Source organism: Kogia breviceps, chromosome 3 (assembly GCF_026419965.1).
Source record: "Kogia breviceps isolate mKogBre1 chromosome 3, mKogBre1 haplotype 1, whole genome shotgun sequence".
NCBI lineage: Eukaryota > Metazoa > Chordata > Mammalia > Artiodactyla > Physeteridae > Kogia > Kogia breviceps.
Window position 1 is genome coordinate 31,962,289 of NC_081312.1, and position 22,788 is coordinate 31,985,076.

Genomic DNA, 22,788 nt, shown 5'->3' on the forward strand with positions numbered 1-22,788 from the left:
TTTTCATATATTGAAGAATCCTTGCATCCCTGAGATGAATCCCACTTGATCATGGTGTATGATCCTTTTAATGTGTTGTTGGTATTTTGTTGAGGGTTTTTGCATCTATATTCATCAGTGATATTGGTCTCTAATTTTCTTTTTTTGTAGTATCTTTGTCTTGTTTTGGTATCAGGGTGATGGTGGCCTCGTAGAATGAGTTTGGGAGTGTTCCTGACTCTGCAGTTTTTTGGAAGAGTTTGAGAAGGATGGGGGTTAGGTCTCCTCTAAATGTTTGATACAATTCACCTGTGAAGCCATCTGGTCCTGGACTTTTGTTTGTTGGGAGATTTTTAATCACAATTTCAATTTCATTACTTGTGATTGGTCTGTTCATGTTTTCTATTTGTTCCTGGTTCAATCTTGGAAGGTTATACCATTCTAAAAATTTGTCCATTTCTTCCAGGTTGTCCATTTTATTGGTATAGAGTTGCTTGTAGTAGTCTCTTAGGATGCTTTGTATTTCTGTGGTGTCTGTTGTAACTTCTCCTTTTTCATTTCTAATTTTATTGATTTGAGTCCTCTCCCTTTTTCTTTTTTTTTTTTTTTTTTTTTTGTGGTACGTGGGCCTCTCACTGTTGTGGCCTCTCCCGTTGCAGAGCACAGGCTCCGGACGCGCAGGCTCTGCGGCCATGGCTCACGGTCCCAGCCACTCCGCAGCATATGGGATCCTCCCAGACCGGGGCATGAACCCGTGTCCCCTGCATCGGCAGGCGGACTCTCAACCACTGCGCCACCAGGGAAGCCCCTCTCCCTTTTTCTTGATGAGTCTGGCTAAAGGTTTATCAATTTTGTTTATCTTCTCAAAGAACCAGCTTTTAGTTTTCTTGATCTTTGCTTTTGTTTTCTTTATTTCTATTTCATTTATTTCTGCTCTGATATTTTTGATTTCTTTCCTTCTACTAACTTTGGGTTTTGTTTGTTCTTCTTTCTCTAGTTCTTTTAGGTGTAAGGTTAGATTGTTTATTTGAGATTTTTCTTGTTTCTTGAGGTAGGATTTTATTGCTATAAACTTCCCTCTTAGACCTGCTTTTGCTGCATCCCATAGGTTTTGGATGGTCATGTTTTCATTGTCATTTGTCTCTAGGTATTTTTTTTAGCATCTTTATTGGAGTATATTTTTTTGAACTTTTGAAGTTTATTATATTTATTTTTTTATACAGCAGGTTCTTATTGGTTATCCATTTTATAGGTATTAGTGTATATTTGTCAATCCCAATCTCCCAATTCATCATACCAACCCCCCACCACTTCCCCCCTTGGTGTCCATATGTTTGTTCTCTGTATCTGTGGCTCTATTTCTGCCCTGCAAACCGTTTCTCTGTCCCATTTTTCTAGGTTCCACATATATGCATTAATATACGATATTTGTTTTTCTCTTTCTGACTTACTTCTCTGTATGACAGTCTCAAGATCCATCCACGTCTCTACAAATGACCCCATTTTTTTCCTTTTTATGGCTGAGTAATATTCCATGTATATATGTACCACATCTTCTTTATCCTTTCTTCTGTGGATGGGCATTTAGGTTGCTTCCGTGACCTGGCTATGGTAAATAGTGCTGCAGTGAACATTGGGGTGCATGTGTCTTTCTGAATTATGGTTTTCTCTGGATATATGCCCAGTAGTAGGATTGCTGGGTCATATGGTAATTCTGATTTTAGTTTTTTAAGGAACCTCCAAACTGTTCTCCATAGTGGCTGTATCAATTTACATTGCCACCAACAGTGCAAGAAAGTTCCCTTTTCTCCACACCCTCTCCAGCATTTGTTGTTTGTAGATTTTCTGATGATGCCCTTTCTAACTGGTGTGAGGTGATACCTCATTGTAGTTTTGATTTGCATTTCTCTAATAATTAGTGATGTTGAGTAGCTTTTCATGTGCTTCTTGGCCATCTGTATCTCTTCTTTGGAGAAATGTCTATTTAGGTCTTCTTCCCATTTTTTGATTGGGTTGTTTGTTTGTTTGTTTGTTTTCTGCAGTACACGGGCCTCTCTCTGTTGTGGCCTCTCCCATTGCGGAGCACAGGCTCTGGACGCACAGGCTCAGCGGCCATGGCTCACGGGCCCAGCCACTCCGTGGCATGTGGGATCTTCCTGGACTGGGGCATGAACCCATGTTCCCTGCATCGGCAGGTGGACTCTCAATCACTGTGCTGCCAGGGAAGCCCAACAGTCTTTATTTTAAAGTCTGTTTTATCTGATATGAGTTTTGCTACTCCAGCTTTCTTTTGATTTCCATTTGCATGGAAAATCTTTTTCCAACCCCTCACTTTCAGTCTGTATGTGTCCCCAGAATTGAAGTGGGTCTCTTGTCAACAGCATTTAGATGGGTCTTGGTTTTGTATCCATTCAGTGAGGCTGTGTCTTTTGGCTGGAGCATTTATTCCATTCACATTTAAGGTAATTATCGATATGTATGTTCCTATTACCATTTTCTTAATTGTTTGTGTTGTTTTTGTAGGTCCTTTTCTTCTCTTGTGCTTCCCACTTAGAGAAGTTCCTTTAGCATTTGTTGTACAGCTGGTTTGGTGGTGCTGAATTCTCTTAGCTTTTGCTTGTCTGTAAAGCTTTTGATTTCTCCATAGAATCTGAATGAGATCCTTGCTGGGTAGGGTAATCTTGGTTGTAGGTCCTTCCCTTTCATCACTTTAAATATATCGTGCCACTCCTTTCTGGCTTGTGGAGTTTCTGCTGAGAAATCAGCTGTTAACCTTATGGGAGTTCCCTTGTATGTTGTCGTTTTTCCCTTGTTGCTTTTAATAATTTTTCTTTGTCTTTAATTTTCATCAATTTGATTACTATGTGTCTCGGCATGTTTCTCCTTGGGTTTTTCCTACCTGGGACTCTCTGCACTTCCTGGACTTGGGTGGCTATTTCCTTTTCCATGTTAGGGAAATTTTCAACTATAATCTCTTCAAATATTTTCTCAGGTCCTTTCTCTCTTGTTCTTCTGGGACCCCTATAATGTGAATGTTGTTGCGTTTACTTTTGTCCCAGAGGTCTCATAGGCTGTCTTCATTTCTTTTCATTCTTTTTTCTTTATTCTGTTCCATGGCAGTGAATTTTTCTGCCTCCGTTACTCTGCTATTGATTCCTTCCAGTGTATTTTTCATTTCAATTATTGTCTGTTCATCTCTGTTTGTTTGTTCTTTAATTCTTCTAGGTATTTGTTCTTTAATTCTTCTAAGTGTTTGTTAAACATTTCTTGCATCTTCTCGATCTTTGCCTCCATTCTTTTCCCAAGGTCCTGGATCATCTTCACTATTATTCTGAATTCTATTTCTAGAAGGTTGCCTATCCCACTTCATTCAGTTGTTTTCTGGGGTTTTATCTTGTCCTTCATCTGGTACATAGTCCTCTGCCTTTTCATTTTTTCTATCTTTCTCTGAATGTGTTTTTTGCTCCAAAGGCTGCAGGATTGTAATTCTTGCTTCTGCTGTCTGCCATCTGGTCAATGAGGCTATCTAAGGGGCTTGTGCTAGCTTCCTGATGGGAGGGAATGGTGGTGGGTAGAGCTGGCTCTTGCTCTGGTGGGCAGAGCTCAGTAAAACTTTAATCTGCTTGTCTGCTGATGGGTGGGGCTGAGTTCCCTGCCTGTTGGTTGTTTTCCCTGAGGCAATCCAGCACTGGAGCCTACAGGCTCTTTGGTGGGGCTCATGTCGGACTTCGGCAGGGCTCATGCCAAGGAGTACTTCCCAGAACTTCTGCTGCCAGTGTCCTTGTCCATGCAATGAGCCACAGCCACCCTCTGCCTCTGCAGGAGACCCTCCAACACTAGGAGGTAAGTCTGGTTCAGGAGGTAGGTCTGGTTTAGTCTCCTGTGGGGTCACTGCTCCTTCCTCCTCAGTCCTGATATGCACACTACTTTTTGTGTGCCCTCCAAGAGTGGAGTGTCTGTTTCCCCCAGTCCTTTTGAAGTCCTGTAGTCAAATCCCCCTTGCCTTCAAAGTCTGATTCTTTGGGAATTCCTTCTCCTGTTGCTGGACCCGCAGGCTGGGAACCCTGATGTGGGGCTCAGAACCTTCACTCCATTGGGTGGACTTCTGTGGTATAAATGTTCTCCAGTTTGTGAGTCACCCACCCAGCAGTTATGGGATTTGATTTTATTGTGATTGCACCCCCTCCTACCCTCTCATTGTGGCTTCTCCTTTGTCTTTGGATGTGGGGTATATTTTTTGGTGAGTTCCAGTATCTTCCTGTTGATGATGTTTCAGCAATTAGTTGTGATTCCGGTGCTCTCGCATGAGGGAGTGAGCACGTGTCCTTCTACTTCGCCATCTTGAACCAGTCTCTTCCATGTGATTTTATTTATTTACTTATTTGCTTATTTATTTATACCAGTTAAAAGTGAGTGGAAGTAAATGTGCCACTTCTGAGTAGAAGGTTTTAGAGCCACCATGTTGTTCTGAGTTTTTCTCTGCCATAATACATGTGGTGTTTCAGAGTGAAGCTTTTCCTTCAGTCTGTGTCACAGATTGAATAGCTAAAGCCTTCTGAAGACTGGCATATAATATGAGTGAGAAATAAACCTTAGATTCTGTAAGTCACTGAGATTTGGGGGTGACTTATTAATGCAGGATAACCTTACAAGATCTGTTTAATACATTTAAATTTATTTCTACCATATTATTTTTGCCCACTGTTGCTCTCTCTCCATTCCTTTTTTCTTTCCTATTGTGCTTTCTTCTTGATTGATTTTAAAATTTTTTCATTCCTTTTCTCCCTTAACAGTTTGGAATTATATTATTTTATGTTAGGTCTCTATATATTTTAATTTATACATCAATATCCATTAAGATAGACTATATTATGTAGTAGGAATGAACAATTCCAAATTCTTAGTGGCTTAGAACAATAAATATTTTCATGCTTCCTCTGCAATGTAGGCTGACAGAGAATCCAGCATTTGGAAACATCAGTTGTAGTAACAAGGCAAGAGAATGGATAGTTTGCAGTGGTGCTTAAATGCATCTGCCTTGGATCCCTTCTCATATTCCATTGGACAACAGTCACATTACCATACCCAAATTCATGGGGACAGGGAAGTACAATCCTCCTATGAGAGGGGAAGGAGAGAAAAATTTGAAATATTGGTGAGGAGATATAATGCCTACTACAGTTTGCCCTCTGCTCACCAAATATTTGGGTCACTCTTTTTTCCATGTAGATTACACTTACTTCCACCTGAAAGGAGACAACTCAAAAAGTTGTCTCAGAGTTAGAAAGTTTACCTCAGAGTCTATGTTATGGGGTAGGGTGGATGCATAACAATCGCTACAAACAGATCTTGATGTGGTTACTCTTGATATAAACCCTTCAAGCCAAAAAGACAAATTGTGTTCATTACATGTTCCCAATATACAATGATGAGACAGGCACAGCATAACCAGAAAAGTACTTCTTCTTGGAAAAGAAAAATTCCATGTTATATAGCAATCACTGGTCCATAGCAGTTTTGAAATTCTAGTAGGCAAATATTAGTGAAGCCCTGTGTCTTTGGGGTGGGACATGTTCCTTGATTAAATTTACTCCTGAGAGAGTGGAGGGACTTTTTTTCCCATTGTTCTTTGTGGCCTTGACTCTACCTCTGGAAATCTCTTCCTTTTCAATTATCCTTCTGGAGCACATCTGAAATAGAGGGCAACAGAACTTCCTTGTGGACCATGCAGTTTTCTCAGCCCCTTTTTTCTCCCACTTCCTCTGACAGTAAAACTTCCCAAAACTTAATAGGCTTCCTATCTGTTTGATTCCAGTCAGTTATGTGTGCCAGTATTCATATCCACAGATCTTTATAAGGTGGGCTGTCTTAGAGTGTTATAGTTCTCTTTTCCCACACACATATATCCCTACATCCTCACTCTCTTTAATATCAGGTAACTTGAGTGGTTAGTTGTCACTGGGAAAGATGCGTACTTTAGCTCTTTACTCTGAGTTATTTTATCTAAATGAAGCGGTTGGTTGGATAGTACACCCTTAATTGGCCTTTTGCCCTGAAGTTAGTCCATCTAATGTTTTTCACAGAGTTATAATGGGCATACCTTTAATTTGACTGCTGTCTCAAAGCTAAGCTTTAATTAGCCTTTGTTGCTCAAATATTTTCTTGCATTGAACCTTTACATTTTAGGGTGGTGAGGTAGTTTTCTTTTTTATCTCTGAAAGTCCATGAACTTATATTCTCTCTACTCCCTTTATTTTATTATTAATTTTTATTAAGGTACAGTTGCTTTACAATGTTGTGTTAGTTTCTGCTGTACAGCAAAGTGAATCAGCTATACATATACATATATCCCCCCTTTTTTGGATTTCCTTTTCATCTAGGTCACCACAGAGCACTGAGTAGAGTTCCCTGTGCTATATATAGGTTCTATTAGTTATGTATTTTATACATAGTAGTGTATATATGTCAGTCCCAATCTCCCAATTCATCCTACCTCCCCTTCACCCCTTGGTATCCATATGTTTGTTCTCTACATCTGTGTCTTTATTTCTGCTTTGCAGATAAGTTCATTTGTACCATTTTTCTAGATTCCACATATAAGTGATATTATACAATATTTGTTTTTCTCTGTATGGTAGTCTGTAGGTCCTTCCATGTCTCTGCAAATGGCACAATTTCATTCCTTTTTGTGTCTGAGTAATATTCCATTGTATGTATGTACCACATCTTTATCCATTCCTTTGCTGATGGACATTTTATTCCTGTTGGGGAACATACAAATGCTTTCCTGAACTCAGGAAATGGTCAAATGCGGCTAACTATTACCAAGACTCACTGGTAAAGTTTTGTCTTCCAACTTCCTCCCCTAGAGCTACATTTAACTTTATGTTATATGATATGTCTCACAACTTATGGAGGATGGCATTTTACCAAATGTTTTGACGTTACATCTTTCTCACCTTCAATATGCATTTCCCTACTGCTTCCCATACCAGTGCTTGTTTCTGTTGGGATAAAATAATTTATACTATTATACAGACAACCTTGTGTAAGAAAATCTTCAGAAAGAAGCAAGATTTCATCCTTACTCTGGGTTATAGCCTGTTGAAGTTTCAACAGGAATAGTACTAGTCACTTGTCACAGTAGCAGAGGAAAGAGAGAATGGATACTCAAACTAATTCTTAAATACTTCCTCTTGGAAGTGATACCTTCATTCATATTTCATTGTTCAAACTACTTTTGTGGCCAAGGCTAACTTCCAATAGGCAAGGAGATCCAGGCCCCCAAAGTTCCCCAAAGGAGAGTAGAATGATAAATACTAAAGAGTAGCATTAATTTCTACAACAAAATACAAAGCTTATACCTTAAGCCTCTTCTAAAATAATATAAAGACATTAGAAAACTTTAAATCGAATTTCCCCCAAGCAATATAATATTTCCCAGTATATTAGTCTTTTTTAAATTTTTGGTTGCATCTCTATTAATTTATTAATTTAATTAATGATTGCATCTCTATTAATCCCCTCCCCCCTTTGTGGTTTAGGCAGCCAGCCTAGACCTTGACCTTCAGTACCTAACGCGTAGCTTCGCCACCAGTTCCCTATAAACTTAACAGTTTCTACTCCTTCCCCAGCCCAATTACATTTCTTGGGATCTTCTCTTCTCTAACTCACCATAAGGTACAGGAGGCCTAAGCAATGGTGAGTCTAAAGAAGAGAGACCAGGTGAAGCAGCAAGTTGATTAGTCCAAGCTGACCTTGATTCAGTTTACCAATCCTACCACATGGGGGCAGTAGGAAACAAGAGAGAGGGAGCTACACATGTGCCCTTTTAATGAACAGTGGCTGCCAGTCTGTAACTGTGGCCCAAACAGTATGCCAGAATTTGACAAAACTAAACGTTGTCTTACTGTACAACTCAACAATCACACTCCTTGTATTTACCCAAAGGAGATGAAAACTTCTGTTCATTAAAAAAACTGCCAATGAATGTTTATAGCAGCTTTATTCATAATTGCGAAAATATGGAAGCAAACAAGATGTTCTTCAGTAGGTGAATGGATAAATTAACTGTGGTATAGCCAGACAATAGAATTATGTTCAGTATAGAACATATAGAGCTATCAAGCCATGAAAAAACATGGAGGAAACTTAAATGCCTATTACTAAGTGAAAAAAGCCAATCTACAAAGGCTACATATCATATTAATCCAACTTTATGACATCTGGAAAAGGCAAATCTGTAAAGACAGTAGAATGATTAGTGATTGCCAGGGGCTAGGAGAGAGGGAGGGATGAATAGGTGGAAGGCAGAGGATTTTTAGGTAGTGAAACTATTCTATATGGCACTCTAACGTGGAAACATGTCATTTCACATTTGTCAAAGCCCACAGAGTATACAATACCAAGAGTGAAACCTAATGTAAACTACGGTCTTTGTGTAGTAATGATGTGTCAATGTAGGTTCATTGATGTTAACAATTATACTACCCTGGAGCCAGATATTCATAGTGGGGAAGCTGTGTGTGTGTGTTGGGAGTGGGGGTGGAACAGAGGGTATATGGGAACTCTGTACTTTATGTTCAATTTTACCATGAACCTAAAACTGCTCTAAAAAGTAAAAATAAAAATTTTAAATAAAGTCTATTGAAACAATTTTTTTAAGTCTTTCTGATAGGATCCACAGTTAAATGATAGGATCCACAGAGGCCAAAAACAATACTATAGGAGAAACTCCAAGAAGTAAGAGAGCACCCAAGTCTGCTTTCTCCCTAATGGTTTCTCCTGATCCCTGGAGACTGATTTTTGGGGACCTGATTGCCTATATTATGCAGGGGAACAGGGGGTAAAGTCCTTAGAAGTCTGGACCTTAGAAGTCTGACAGAAGACCTCTTTATAGACCTGGAACCCCAAAAGGAAAATGAGAAACAAACCTGCTACAAAAAGGAAGAGAGTGAGGAAAATTATTACTTGCCTCAAACTTGGCACAAAGGAGAGATGGGTAATCTCCCATGAGAAATTATAACAACAGGCATCCCCAAAGCAGGTTTGAGGTCAAATTCACACAATCTATGTGACCCAAAAACTTTCTATGGAGAATTTAAAGTCATCTAGGTTGGTAGTGCTCTTAGGCAACTAGTAGAAGCAAAAGCAAGATCTTCTTTGCAGGAATGCAAATTCAGCCAAATCCCAAAGCAATCCCAAAGGTTCCAAAGAAAATAAACAGCTCCGAGAAAACAAATTACAGAGCAGAAATAAGGCACCATAAGTGACAGCCAAAGAAACCCAGCAATATCAGGAACAAAAAGGCTTAAAATATTCAAATTATCAGACACAGATTATAAAATAACATATTTAATATATTTAAATAAATTTTTATAAGCTTAAAAAATGTTCAAAGAATAAAATAATTTGAAGAGAAACCACTAAAATTTAGAATATAATCAGCTAGAACTTCTAGAAATGAAAAATATAAATGATAAAACTCAATGGAGCAAGTTAGAACAGTTGGGAGAAAATTAGTGCATTGAACAATACATTCCAAAAAATTACCCAGAATGCAAATTATCCAGAAAATAGAAAAATGAAAGAAATATTAAGAGACAAGGAGGATAGAATGACAAGTCCTAACAAGTATCTATTCAGTCTATACAACAGAAATAACAGGGAAAAATGGGGAAGAGGCAATCTTCAAAGAGCTAATGGCAGAGAATTTTCCAGATTTTATGAGAAACACAAAGCCCAATACATTACAAATAAAAGAAAATTTATACCTTGACAAGTCATGGTGAAATTGTAGACAACAAAGAGATAAGCTTTACAACAAGCAGAGAGAAGCAACTCAAATATTTGAGCTCAAGGACATATATCAACCATTGCACTCAAATTTGGAGAATTCAAATTCCTTTCAAGTTCACATGAACTTAGATGAAAATTAGCCATACTGCACATTCCCTAACCACAATACAATTTAGTTAGAAGTTTTTAACATAGCAAGAAAAAAAAAACTATATATTTAAGTATTTGAAAATATACACACATACTTCTAAACAACTCATTAGTCAAAGACGAAGGCATAATGGTAAAAATATATATATTTAGAAATAAGCTATAATAATAGTATTATGTGCAATAAAGAGCCAATTTTTTATATTTGACCGCTGACAACTTTTAGGCCCCACCACTCTTTCTTCCCCTTCTTATCTGCTCCTGGGCAAGCTGATAAGAAAGATTGGCTGCTCCCTTCCTCCTCTGGTGCTGGTGAGAAGTTCAAACCATATAAACCCCAGCCTACAAGAGGGAACCCTAACCTCAGTCCTACCCCCTAACCACTGTGAAATCCCAAGCTGGTTGCCCCTTCCTGCTCTCTCCAGCCATCTTTGGAGTTGCTTTGAAGCTTGTCTTACTCCCCAGAAAGCCTCATTATGTGAGTAATAAACCTTTTCATACTCTCTTGGTGCACATGTGATGTCATGACTTAATATCCAAACCAAAATTTGGATGAGGGTTGCATCCCTCCTCTGTGGGGGCCACAATGTTACATATCAAAACTTTCTATTTTAGTATTGCTAGCTTACAGGGATATTTATAGTCTTAAATAAATGCATATATTAGAAAAAAAGAAAGGCTGAAAATTAATAAGCTAAGTATAATTTAAGATGTTATGAAAAAATTGCAGAACAAGCCCAAAGAAAGGCAGAATGGAGGAAGTTAATAAATGAATATAAAACTGAGACTCATCAAAGGTGAAAGTTAGTTATTCAAAAAGACATAAAATAGGTTAACTCTAGCAAAGCTTACCAAGGGAAAAAGAGAATAAACAAATTAAGAAATATGAGTTATAACTACAGGGATCAAAAAGACAATAAAATGAAAAATTTTTGACAACAAATTTGAAAACTTAGATGAAACTAATAAATTCCTAGAAAATTTAATTTACCAAAACTGACTGAAGAATAAAGAGAAAACCTGAATAGTCCCACAAATGATGATAAAACTTAATGAGTAAATAACTTCCAATTCAGATAAGATGATTAGACTTGTTTCTCCCTGTGCCTCCACACTAATATAAATATACCTTGGAAATAACAAAAGAGATAAGGAAAGGAGGACTCTGAAAGGTTGTAGAAAGAAGGCAAACTGGTTTGGGATCCCAATACACAGCAGCAGGGTACTTTCATAACATCTCACCCAAAGAAAGAAGGCAACTTAGATCCAGTGTTTTCTAACCCCAAAGCTAGTAACAGAAGGTCAGGCTTACTCCCTCCCACCCCCCGCCCAATCAAACAGGAAGAATCCACCAGAGGAGCCTGGCACTACTGGCAAGGAGAACTGCTAATGATTAGTGGGTAGGAATAGCACTTTTCTAGGCCTAAGATCCACTTCTCCCACCAAGAGATACTGAGACTGCCGGGCAGCACTGGACCACTGGCTCCCACCACAATAAGCATCTCAGGCAGGAAAGTCTCTGTCCTCATGGGCCTGAGACTCCCTTCTACTGAGAGACCATAGGGTGATCACATGATGTGAACAAGACACCATACACCACCACAACACCAGCAAGGCATGGCAGGCCACTTGGTCTCCATGGGCCTGAGATTTCCCTTCCCCATCCAGAGACACTATGGTGGCCAGGGTAGAAGGTGGGGAGAGATGTGATCAGCAAGAGGGACCCCATGACAACAAGCTGCCCAGCTAGGGAAGTTTCAATGTCCTTGCAGACCTAAGATTCCCCTCTTCACTGGGGGACACTGCATGGGCCAGTCTGCAGAAATCCTTCTGCTCCCTCAGGCAGCAACAGCAGGAACAAGTGGGAATCTCAGTGCCACCAGATAAATCAAGCAGACCAAAGTAATGCCAGAAAGAGAAAATTAGACTGTTGTTGGAAATACAGTCCACAAAAGTTGGCCAGGACTTGCATGCTTTATAAACCTAAACAAGATAAATGCCTGCTAAAATAAAGTAGACAAATAAATAGAGCCCAGAGTCTCCTAACATAATAGACAAAATATCCAAGATATAATAAAAAGTCATCCATAATGCCAAGAACCAAGAAAATCACAACTTGAGTGAGAAAAGTAGATCATCTAACACCAACATGGAAATGAATCAGATGTTGGAATTATCTGACAAGGATTTTTAAAGGAGCCATCAAAAATGCTTTAACAATTATTACAAATTCTCTTCAAACAAAAGAAAAAAACCCCCAAAAATCTCAGCAAAGAAATAGAAGTTATAAAAAAGAACCAAATTGAAATTATAGAACTGAAAAATACAGTAAAAGAATTCTTGTAAATTGCTGGATGGATTCAACAGCAGAAAGGAGATGACAGAGGTTGGAATCAGTGAACTTTAACACAAATCAATAGTATTTACCCAGCATAAACAACAGAGGTGAAATAGACAAGGAAAAAAAAAAAGCCTCAGGGACGCGGACCTGTGGGACAATGCAAACATTCATATCATCAGAGTCTCAGAAGAATGGGAAAGTGGAACTCACAGAGTAATCAAAGAAATAATAGCTGAAAATGTCCCAAACTTAGTGAAAGACACAAACCTACTTACTCAAGAAGCTAAGAAAACTCAAACAGGACAAACCTAAAGAAGTCTACTCCAACACACAACATAATTAAACTTCTGAAAACTAAATAAAAAGAAAAAGAAATCTTGAAAACAACCAGAGGGAAATGATGTATTACTATAAAGGACACAAATTCTAATGACAGCAGATTTTTCATAGAAAACATACAAGTCAGAAGGAAGTGGCACATTTTTCCAGTGGTGAAAGAAAAGAACTGTCAACCATCAATTCTATGCCCTGTGAAACTATCCTTCAGGAATGAAGAGGAAATAAAGACATTCCCAAAAGAAGGAAAACCAAGAATTTGTCTCTAGCAGATCTACCCTTAAAGATTAGCTAAAAGAAATTCTCAGAGAAAAGAAATGATAGAAGAAGGAATCTTGGAGCATCAGGAAGGAAGAAAGAACTGTGGAAAGAACAGAAATATGGATACATACAATAGACTATCCTTCTCTTCATGAGTTTTAGAAATAGTATTTGATGATTGAAATAAGAACTAACACTGTGTGATACTCAAGAAAATGATATTTAAAAGTGGGGAAGGCAAAAGGACTTAAATAGCAGTAAGGTTTTAAAATTTCACTAGAAGTGCTAAAATGTTGATACCAGTAAAGTATAATGTCACATATTTATACTTGTAATACTTAGATCAACCACTATGAAAATTATACAAAGATATTTACTCAAAAACACTATACATAAGTAAGATAGAATCCTTAAAAATGTTCAAATAATGCACAGAAAGGCAAAAAAAGGAAAAACATGAATGAGAGCTAGAGGAAAAATACAGAAATAAATAATAAAATGGCAGATTTAAGCAATAACAATAATCACCTTAAAAGTTAATGACCTAAATATACCAATTAAAAGACAGAGATAAGCAGAGTGAATAAACATGACTCAAAAAAATATGCTGTGTACAGGAAACTTACTTCAAATCCAATGAAATAGTTTGAAAATAAAATGATTGGAAAAGATTAACCATGCAAACATTGATCAGACACCAGGAGTGCTACATTAATGTCTGATAAAGTAGATTTCAAAGCAAAGAATATTACTAGAGACAGAGGAATATTACACAGTAATAAAGGATCAGTTCACTAGTAAGAAGTATTAGTTTCCTGGGATGGCTGTAACGAAGTACCACAAACTAGTGGCTTAAAACAATGTAAATTATCTCACAATTCTGGAGGGTGGAAGACTGAAATTAAGGTGTCATCAGGACTATGCTCTCTCTGAAAACTGTTGGGGAAAATCCTTGCTTTCTTCTTCTAGCTTCTGGTGTTTGCCAACAATCTTTGGTGCTCCTTGGCTTGTAGATGCATCACTCCAATCTCTGCCTCTGTCATCACATGGCTATCTTTTCCCTGTGCCTGTCTATGTCCAAATTTATCTCTTCTTGTAAGACCCACCCTAATCCAGCATGACCTCATTATCTTCTGATTGCATCTATTTCCAAATGAGGTAACATACACAGGTACCAGTGTTAGAATTTCAACATCCTTCCCCCGCACCCCGGGGGCACAATCTAGAGAAATCTTAGCTGAAGATATAATTATCCTAAATGTGTATGTACTCAACAACAGAGCCTCAAATTACATGAAGCAAAACTGATCTAGCTGAAAGGAGAAATAACAAACCAGATTACAATTGGGGACATCAACACCCCCCTCTTGGCAACTAATAGAACTACTAGACAGAAAATCAGCAAGATCCTATTGATTGATTGTGTTGAATTCAACCAAGCAATCAAGAAATAAATAAGATATTGGGCAGAATTCCCTATGCTGTAGAGTAAATCCTTGTTGCTTACCTATTTTATGTATAGTAGTTTGTATCTGTTAATCCTATACTCCTAATTTGTCCCTCCCCTCTCCCTCATCCCATTGGGAACCATAAATTTGTTTTCTATGTTTGTGGGTATGTTTCTGTTTTGTATATAGATTCATTTGTATTATTTTTTAGAGTCCACATATGAGAAAATAACACAATATTGTAAATCAACTCTACTTCAATAAAAAAAGAAGTAAATACTCCCAATCTTTACCCAATTTTTCCAGAAACTTACAGAAGAGAGAACACTCTCCAATTTAGCTTAAGAGATTGGTATAATCATAATACTTAAACCTAAAAAGGAGAATACAGGAAAGAAAATTATAGGTAATGTTCAATAATTAGCATGGATTTTAAAATCCTAAACAAAATATTAGCAAACTAAATTTAGCAACATATAAAAAAGATAGTATGTTATGACCAAGTTGAATTTATTCCAGTAAAGCAGCATTGGTTCCACATTTGAAAATAATTGATATAATTCACTACATTAACAGATTAAAGAAGAAAGACCATGTAACCGGGTTAAGTTCTAGAGTTACTTGGTTTAACTTCAACACCCATTCATGACTTTAAAAAAAAAACACTGTTAGCAAATGAAAAATAGAAAGAAATTTCCTTCTATAACAAAAATAAACTTACAACAAATGTCATACTTACCTCCAAAACAAGGAAGACTTCTCCTTAAGATTTATTACAAGTCACAGGTTATCTATGACCACTTCCATTAATCGTTGTTCTCGAGTCCCAGGCCAGCACAGTAAGGCAAAGAAAGAAATAAATGTGTAAGTATTGGAAAGAAGTAAATAAAACTGTTATAATTCATAAATGACATAATTTTTGTAAAAAATCCAAACTAAATTACTAGATTAAATGCACTTAGCAAGTCTTAGATAAAATGTAATTACACAAAATAATTACATTTTTATTTATCAAGAAGAAACAGTAGAAATTATAAAATAAAAATAATATTTACAGAAACTTCAAAAATACCTAAGAAAAGTTAACAAAATACACATGACACCTTCACTGAGGAAATTATAAATCTTTACTGAATTAAAGTTACCCAAATAAAAGAAGAGATACACCATGTTCATGGATTGGAAGACAATATCAAAATAGATGTCAGTTCTCTCCCAAATTGATGTATTTATTCAATGTAATTCCAATCAAAATTCTAATAAATGTTTTGCTGATCTTAAAAGCTAACTCTAAGATGTTTATGGAAGAGCAAAGGGCCAAGAATAGCCAAGACACTTGAAGAAAAACTTCACGATGGGGAGGCATACCTACCAGATATGAAGAGTCTTTTTCTTTTTTATAAATTTATTTATTTATTTTTGGCTGCATTGGGTCTTCGTTGCTCTTTGAGGTTTTCTCTAGTTGCGGCGAGTGGAGGCTACTCTTTGTTGTGACGCACAGGCTTCTCATTGTGGTGGCTTCTCTTGTTGTGGAGCATGGGCTCTTGGCTCGTGGGCTTCAGTAGTTGTGGTACACAGGCTCAGTAGTTGTGGCGCACAGGCTTAGTTGCTCCATGGCATCTTCCCGGACCAGGATTCGAACTCGTGTCCCCTGCATTGTCAGGCGGATTCTTAACCACTGTGCCACCAGGGAAGTCCATGAAGAGTCTTTATACAGCTCCAATAACATTTATGTAACAGATAATAATACAGAATTATATATAATTCCAATAAACACTTATTTTTCATATATTTCTTAAAGTAATAAAACAATTATGTTAATTATAATTATAAATGGTATATAATAAATGTATTACATACCTACAACATTGTATATTTATTTATTATTTATGTTTTAGTCTGGTATGGCTGTGTTCCAAGTTGACACTTTAAAAAGTTGGTTGCCTGAGTTAACCCCACATAAGCCCTACGTGATAATACTATTATCCCCACCAATTTATAGATGAGAAAAAAAGAGGTTCAGAGACATTAACTTACTTAAACCACAACATAAGAAACAATGGAGTTTTTTTCCTCCCTTCCATCTAAGGTTCATCTACTAGGTTATCTCCACTTTTTAGGACAATTGAACATAGAAATCCACCCCCCGCCCTTCTTTTTTTTTGGCTGTATCAGGCAGCATGCAGGATCTTAGTTCCCTGACCAGGGATCGAACCTGAGCCCTCTGCAGTGGAAGCCTGGAGTCTTAACCACTGGACCGCCAGGGAAGTCCCAAAATGTCCATTCTTTTTAATATAGGGTTCAGAAATTAGTCATCCATGGTAGTGTGTGTGTGTGTGTGCATATATGTGTGTGTGTGCATGTATGTGTGTGCTTTGGTCAGCAGTGTATTTTTAAATTAGGAATTTCACATAAAAATCCAGATTTCTGTTTTCTCTTGAAAACTCAGATGATCTGGAAACACTGGGCTTATATTCCTCCACAGCAGCAGTTGCTTGCTAATAGCTGTTTCTTTAGTCAGGACATTCATCTCTAGTTTGCCCAACTCCCCCTTCTCCCTTTTCTTTACATCCTGCCAGCTTCACTCAAGGACATTAGGCTTACTACAGAGGTAGCAGACCATAATCGTTAAGAATCAGGCTCTGCTGCCAGACTGGAGTTCAAATCCCATCTCTGCTACTTACTGGCTCTATAACTTTGGACAAGTTACTTAACCTCTCTGTGCATAGGTTTCTTCAGTTTGTAAAATTGGACTAATAAGAGTATCTTCTTCACAGGCCTTTTGAGGATTTAGGGTAATAATTCAAGTAAAAACCTTAGAATGTTCTTTAGCGTGTATAAGTGTTCCCTATGAGTATCATTACTACCTGTCACAGTGTAAGCACTTCAGTTTGCATCCCCTGTTGTAGATGAAACTCCACCTCTTCACCCTCAGAGGTATGGCTGTAGCCAGACAATGAGCTCAGACCACAACAGTCCAGCAACTGTGCTTTCTGGGTTATTCTGTCCTAAGTAATTCCACACATGGACTTCAATCATCCAGCCCATGTAGAGCTAAACCATGGCCAGTCCAATTACTTTTTATAGTCTCTGTTCTAAAGGGAATATACTGCTTCACATCCTTCATGCAGTTTTCAGTTTCCCAGCTTCAGATATCCTGCACATCATTAACCAAAAAACAACAAGCAACACTTGGCAAGTCAGCGCTCTCTAAATTCACAGGCAAGCAAGAGCATTTTTTCCACCTTTACTTTGAACCCTACCCCAAAGAAGTTACAGTCTCAGAGACAGCTCTGATTCAAACATACCTGAGAAGGCTTATTACCAAACAGAATTCTGGCCACTCAATATAAATCATCTGAATCAGGTTAAAGGTGACTCCCACCCCCCAAAAGCTGAAATTAACTCTCTACCTCTTTTAGGACTGAAAAAAGCGGGCAATTTATAAAAGATCCCAGAAGAATCTTAAGGGTCTGGCTTTAAATAATTATATCTAGATATAAATTTAGATTATACATATAATTTTAGCAAAATAGATTCTACTCTCCATAATATCTTAAAATCTGCTTTTTTCATTTAGTACTACATTACTAAAATATTTGATGTAAATACATTTACTTTTACAATATTATATTTAGTGGCTTTTTGGTATTCAGTTCTGTGGATGTAATAATTTCCTGTACTTGGACATCTGGATTATTTCCTGATGGTACTCAAGACAACAATGTTGTGATAAACACTCATGTAAATTAAATTTGGAGAGCGGATTTATTTGTTTACCCTTGGATTCCTTCTTAGAGGTGGTTCCCCTAAGTCCTGCCCACCTTTGGAAATAATCCATTTTTAAGGAAAAAAACCTTAAAATATCCTAATTTGAATATTCTATCTATTTCCTGTTAGACCTTAATTGACACAGAAGTTATTACTTATCAATATCTACTATGTGTCCAATAGTTTACATTCTTTACTTAAACCACCCAGTAGTCTTTTGTGATGGGCATTATTATCCTCTGTTAAGAAATGAGGCTCAAAGACATAAAGTAATATGTCCAAGGTCACGGCTAATTAATAGCAGGAAATTTTAATACTTGTTGGTCTGACTTCAAAGTTAAGGAACTTTCCTTAATAGTATGTTCCTGAAGAGATTCCATAATTCAGTTTTTAAATAGATCCAACAACATTTTAGATACTGTGAGGAAGATGACCATTTAAAGCTGTCAGTAATGATTTGCAAAACAAATAATCACTCACTAAAAATTGATGGAAATTAAAATGTTACCTTAGTTATAAGGTAGCTGAAATCAAGAGGTATTTCTAATTTCCCTTTTGTTCTGAAAACACATAATTAGTACCATCTGCTCTGAGATGGATGCACGTGCCAGCTAAACTCTCTTCCTTAGTGCCTTACAGAGCTCTCTATTCATGACACTTAACTCCCTTTTCTTATACTATATAGGTTAACTTTTCTCTGTTAGGTGTTGTCAAAACATACGTACTAATGACAACATGTTTTAGACTTAACAGAGAGCATGTTTAAAGAATATGCTACATACCTGTACTCAGAGTATTGTGGGATATAGATTCTGGTTGGTTCCTTTTTGCCCACTGGCTGATCTAAATCTACCCATCTTTTGTAAAGATCAGCTTCCACCAGTTAAAAGACAAATGCATCCTGTTCAAGCAGCTGGTCAACTCCTGAAATTGAAATTGAATTTGTTGGTTTGTAGTTTGCAGTTACTACAATATTAAAGGTGCCCTTCAGAAAAGCTTAACCTCTCACTCTTTGACCATTCTTTGTGTCAATTAGGATAGGTTCACTTGCAAGAAAAGTGTCTTAAACCATAAGACATTTTCTTGTTTCTTAAGAAAAATTCCCAAAGTGGGCAGTTCCAGAGTTGACTGGCAACTCAAACATGTCATCAGGGATCCAGCCACGTTTCATCCTTGAGTTTCAGCATCCTGAGCACGCTGCCTCACGCTTGTCACCTCACCATCACAAGGTGGCTACCGAAGCTCCAGGCATTAGGTCTTCACACGACATTCAAAGATGAGAAAAGAGGGCAAAGGAAAAACACTTTTTCTGTTCATCAAGAAGGAAATATTTTCCAGATTTTCTCCTATGCCCATGATGGGAACTGGATCACACAGCCATCTCTGACTGCAACACAGGCTGAAAAATGAGTATCTGGCAAAGGGGTTTAAAATTCCCCTGATTGGCTTAGACCAGTCACGATTTCATGCTTATTCAGCCTTTCTATTCCTACCTCTTCAGTGTGTTTTTTGATCTTTCACTCTCATTGTGGCCAAGGCTGAAGAAAGGGGAAATGAGCTAATTGTGGCTGCTGCTCATGTGATGTAGTGTGTCATGGGATCCTCTGTGCTCTGAAAAGAAAGGACAATAAAGTTACCTATATGCTATGATTAGAGCTGGTCAAGAAGTGGGTTTGGTTTATGTTTGGCTCCTGCTTTTAGCCTTGGCCACAATCAGAATAAAAAAAATAACAAAGACACCAAAATTGTAGGAAGACAAAAGCCAGCTAAAATCTTCCAGAGGCTGAATTGGGAGTATGGGATTAACAGATACACACCACTATATACAAAATAGGTAAACAGCAAGGGGTTATTGTATAGCACAGGGAACTATATTCAATGTCTTGTAATAACCTATAATGGAAAAGAATCTGAAAAAATATACGTATGTATAACTGAATCACTTTGCTATATACCTGAAACTAACACAATATTGTAAATCAACTATACTTCAATTTAAAAAAGTCTTCCGTAGGCTGAACTCATTATACATACCACTAAGATGCTCACCTGGGCCAAAAATAAGGAGGCAACTGTTATTTCCAAGTCAGGCAGAGAGCAGTTAATCTCTGATAGTATCTCTGCCGAAGACAGCGCCCCTTATCTCTTAAGACTAAGAATAAGCCAATTTCCCCGGTTAGAAAGGCCCCCTTTTTAGGGTAAAGGTCAGGATGTGTGTGCCATGGTAGGGGCAGTCAAAAAAATATATAATGCCATTTGTGTGGGTGTGTATGTGTATGTTCCTTAGCAGTGTACTGTGCATTGAAATGAGTCTTATTGACAGCTACACACTAAATAAAATAATTGGCTAGGGGCTTCCCTGGTGGCGCAGTGGTTGAGAATCCACCTGCCGATGCAGGGGACACGGTTTCGTGCCCCGGTCCGGGAAGATCCCACATGCCGCGGAGCGGCTGGGCCCGTGAGCCATGGCCGCTGAGCCTGCGCGTCCGGAGCCTGTGCTCCGCAACGGGAGAGGCCGCAACAGTGAGAGGCCCGCGTACCGAAAAAAAAAAAAAAAATTGGCCAAATAAAAACCAGTCCCCAGGTCTCTGAATCTCCTCTCTTCTCTTTGTATAGTACACACTTGTGAATTGTAGAGGAGAGTCAAAGAGTTGACAATGTTGTAGCACAATGATGTTTACCTCAGAAAACAACCACATGGGACATAATCTTGGCTTTCACCAACCTCAACCTCTCCCTGCACTAGTTCCCTTGGTATTGCTAGAGCCTAGAGCCCAGTTTGTGGAATTAAAAGGCAGTATCAATGGAAAGCTGATTACTAAATAATGCTTAATTTAAAATTAAGATACAAAATTGTAGCTACCAAATGCTCAGTTATATTCAAATACATATTAACTGTATAATTGTATGAAATTACATATGTTATAATACTTACGTCCAGGTGGTGACATTTGGATGATTTTTCTTTATACTTCTCTGCATGTCTAATTTCCCAACAATAAATATGCATTGCTTCATAATTAGGTAAATATTATTGTTTTCTTTTTTTCTCTCTTTAAAATCAGCATCACAGAGTAAGATACTGTTACAACAGCTGGTGCTGTTCACCACCTCGGGAAGAAGCAAACCTTTCAAGAGCTGTTTTCTTTTCATCAAGAAGTGCATTTCTCACTGGTGAAAGGGAGACTCATCAATAGATCAAGACCAGAAGTTTTGCGATGATTTCTCAGGGAAGAGACTGCCCAGGGTGCTTGGAGCTTGTGCTGTCTGGTTCCCTGTTGCCTCTGGCTCTCTGCAGAATTTAGCAGATTCATCACTGTGTTCCAGCGAGACTTTGTTATTTTTAGCTCTGTTGACTTCTAAACTGTAGCATATAGACATACAATAGACAAAGTACCTTGCAGATGGACAACCAAGCCATGCAGATGGGAAGCAGCCTTCCATTAGGAAGAGGACTACGTCCACCAAGAGGAAGAATGATATGATATCTTACGTAGAAAGAATTTAGGGATGAGGAAATCAAGCTAAAAACCTCAGAGATTTCAGGCTGTCTGACTTCAGCAGCAGCCAGAGCTGCAAGTCTCTCGTTGTCTCCTGCTGCCCCCGCCCCCAGCCCCCATCATTCACTAGGCTCTAGTGGATGCTGCCTACTCCTCAAACACAGCACTGGTCATCTGCCCCCAAATCTGCACATGCCTCACTCCTTCACTTCACTGCAGCTGCTGCTCAAACGTGACCTTTCCTGAGAGACCTTCTCTGAGCATTCAATCTAAATTGCCACCAAACTATCCTCACCACAGCCCCTCTCTAACCTTTCACCTGGCCTGAGTTTTCTTCATACCACTTATGTTCATCTGAAGCTTCATAAAAATGCACTCTAGTTTATTTGCTGAGAGAAACAGACCCAATATGGAGTCAGGTTTGTTCTTCCCTATTACAATTTCCCACTGTAAATGTCCATTGGACAAGCTTGTGGGAAAAGGGTGATGACTGCCCTGGCTACTTCCTGCTGAACGGGGGCAGTGAGGGGGTGATCGTGGGATGGAATTGGATCAACTTGGGACTGGAAGGATTCCTGAGTCCCTGGTTGGGCATACACGATTCCCCTGTTTATGGCCCTGTCACAATACTTGAACATATACATACATTCCAGCACTTGGAATAAGGATATCCAGCATGCTGTGCTCTGTGTTATCTTTAGATCCTGCCAAACATTTAGTAGAAGGGGTAGAGTCATTTCCCCTCTTTGGTCCTTTCCAACAAGAAGCAGTTACCGGTGTAAGGAAACAAAAGAGCAGAGCAAAACGTCATCATTACTTATCTGATAGGAAGCTTGGTTCAAAATAGTATCTTAAGCCCTTCTAACGGCTCATAAGACCCAGTCTCATTTTCTTCATTCCATCCAGTTTCTGGAAAAGTGAGTAATACTCAGGTGTGGTGAATCCATGGCCTTATCCCCACTAATTTTTTTTTTTTTTTTTTTTTTTCGGTACGCGGGCCTCTCACTGTTGTGGCCTCTCCCGTCGCGGAGCCCAGGCTCCGGACGCGCAGGCTCAGCGGCCACGGCTCACGGGCCCAGCCGCTCCGCGGCATGTGGGATCTTCCCGGACCGGGGCACGAACCCACGTCCCCTGCATCGGCAGGCGGACTCCCAACCACTGTGCCACCAGGGAAGCCCCCCCACTAATTTAAAGAGGAGTCAGT

General features: G+C 38.5%; 1 protein-coding gene across 2 annotated transcripts in view; it reads left to right on the plus strand.

Annotated features, from left to right (window-relative positions):
• SLC8A3 (solute carrier family 8 member A3) overlaps positions 1-22,788 on the plus strand; it is a 199,266-nt gene that overhangs the window by 5,718 nt on the left and 170,760 nt on the right. Inside the window, exon 1 of one of the 2 annotated variants that reach the window (XM_067028278.1) lies at positions 21,503-22,003. The exons of the other annotated variant lie outside the window; for it this stretch is intronic. The gene's annotated coding sequence lies outside the window, so the exon portion shown is untranslated. Of the gene's footprint in view, positions 1-21,502; positions 22,004-22,788 lie in introns of those variants that run through there. 2 annotated transcript variants of the gene reach the window in all.